The sequence below is a fragment of the Lagenorhynchus albirostris genome, chromosome 8, assembly GCF_949774975.1.
Source record: "Lagenorhynchus albirostris chromosome 8, mLagAlb1.1, whole genome shotgun sequence".
Lineage (NCBI taxonomy): Eukaryota > Metazoa > Chordata > Mammalia > Artiodactyla > Delphinidae > Lagenorhynchus > Lagenorhynchus albirostris.
Window position 1 is genome coordinate 58,625,253 of NC_083102.1, and position 2,806 is coordinate 58,628,058.

Below are 2,806 nucleotides of genomic sequence, written 5' to 3' on the forward strand. Positions count from 1 at the left end.
CCCCAAGTTTTGATTTCTATAGAGACAATTATCAGGACGTGCATGCATGTGTGTGTGTTACTCTAGGGTTGTTCTGAGGAACTCTCCTTCTGACATGGGATATTATTCTTTTTTTCCCTTCCTTTTGGTATCTCTTGAAGTAATTATGTTTTCCCATCGCCTTTTTGTGCAGCTTTCTTCCTTTAACACTAACAGCTCAACAGCTGCTACTGTTTTGTCTTATTCACCATCTCCCAACATCAGAAATAGAGAATTAAAACCAAGCAAGACAAGACAAAAACCAAATATCCGTGTAGACATGAAACTCTATAAGAACACAATTCTAAGAACATAATTCGAAATCATAAATAGTTCAGAAGATTTAATAATAAAGCTCACTATGTATGCGACGTTTTTCTAATGCTTCATACATGCTAACTCATTTAATTCTCAGGGCTGCCCAGTGAAGTAGGTACTGTTAATATCCTCATTTGACAAACGAAGAAACTGAGGCACAGAGAACGTAAGTAACTTGTCCAAGGTCAAGTGAATATTTATATGATTAGGCACCCTGGCCCAAATTCTAATTTTAAGGAGTCTGCGTGCAAAATCCAGTCATAGCAGTCCTGATAAAACCCCAAAGTAAGATACACGGAGGCTATATTGCAAGTGAAGCACTTGGGTTCTTATATCAAACATCCTGATTTAGGGTCCTGGCTTTACTCTTTACGTGCTGTGAGAGCTTGAACAAGTTACTTAACCTCACTGAGTCTGGGAATGATGATGATGAAATCTAACACATGGGAAAGAGCCTAGCGCATGGTAGGTGCTTGGAAGATACTTGTTGAATGTCAGTTGCCATAATAGAACAGCACATAGTGACAAGAGGAGCAAAATTGTGATTTATTAAAGCCAAGCCTGACTGCCTTTTTGCTCTTTCAACACCGCCTCATTTCTCCAACACTTGAGGTTTATGAATGTATCATATCCCTAAAGCATAAAATACACTGCTATTGCTTTGATGATTATGTTTCAACCAATGAAAATGGTCTCCCTTTCTCCCTTCTGCCACAAGTAGCATGCTCATTTACAGGATAGCCAAAGCTTTAAAGAATAGGTGGCAATTTATGAATAGTGGTTAAAATACTGATTTCCCCAATTTTTTTCCTGCCTTAAATAATGTTCATCCATAAATGATGCCTGATAGAATATTTGTAGAAAAAAAATCTATATCTGATTTGGAGAAAATGGCTCAAAATGTTGGTTCTGATTCTGACCTTAGGCATTGTGGTATGAGACGTCTATGTAGGATTTCACACAGGAAAAAAAAAAAAAGGAAACCTAAAGAACTGTGAAATTCAAAGGGCCACTGAGGCTATGTATCTAGTAAATTCTTGAACAGGACACTTTTATTTTCGTGAATGTGTCAACTCCACGTTATTTCTTCACAGATGGGTAAAATTCCTGGAATTCCACTGGAAAATGTTTAATGATGAATCTTGATGTTTGAAAATAAAAGCAAACCATAAGCTTCCCAAAGGAGATGGGAACATTGAAAAACTGTTAGTAAGCCAATTAACATCTATCCAATGTACAAAAGTGTTTGAAATAATAAGTGACTGTGTACTTTATCTTACACAAGAGCTAATCTCAAAGTTTACTGACTCCCTGTCTCTATTTTTTTTCTTTTGTTTTCTTTAGTTATGATTCTTTGGAACTTCTGTCAAATTTCCAACTTTTCTGGGAAATCTTCTGTCTCTCTTTTTTTACACTCCACTACAGAAATGAAACATGAAATATATTACTTGTTGGCTTTGTTGAAAATTACTTGGATGCCTATTTGTTGACCTGAAATATTTCAAAAGAGTTTTCTCAAAATACACATAGTTATCTATATTTGTAGTTCTTTGACTGTAAAGAAAAATAGAAAGATTTTCAGACTCTTGTTAACAATGGCTAATCATCCCATTTAGCATGCTCTTGTATGACCTTACTCCTATTTGACAAGTTAGAATGTTATGAAACTATTTGAACAGTTCAGCAATTTATCTCCATCAACCTGAGCCTTTGGTGAGGGGGAAAGTTTGACTTAAAAATGATGATATAATATTAAGAATGTCAAAGTAATGAGAGACATACTATAGCTTTAGGCAGCTTATGATATTTTATCTTCTATCACTTTTAGTCAATATGGTAAGAAAACCTTAACAAGAAAAGATATTTTAAAAAGAGACCGTTAAATATAATTTCACTAACAAAAGATTAAAAGTTGAAGTCTAATTTTCAAAATACTATGAAAAAATGTATTCATTACTGTTGTTAAATAGTTTCATGCAAAGTAAGAAAAGCAAAGCAAAAAGATGACCCCAAGGCTCAATGACAAATGGACATACAGCTAACTTTTGAAAATATTTATGAATCATCCTTTATCAACCTCAGACTGTTATTCAATATTTGAATACACATACATGTATATTTGCAACAATAACGAGTTCGCTTCAAACTATCAATTTGAAAATCTTTCAAAATATGGTAGATACAACCAAGAGGCAAAGAAATGCTCCACGTGAACCTTAAGATCTTGTTCTTATAGGAGAATATTAAAACATTAAAGGCTTTCTAATGTGTTAATTGGTTTTCATGCTAAAAACTTATTAAGTGGAAGATGATCTCTTTCACTACCTTCCCATATTTTACAGTTAGGCCATATTTTTAGAAATAGTCTGGCCAATAATGTGAATTGTATTATCCTTTTGTTTCCAAACTGGTCCTCAAACACAGAGCGCAAGGAGAGACTGAAGACAGAGGCCACTCCAGATTGGCAGGT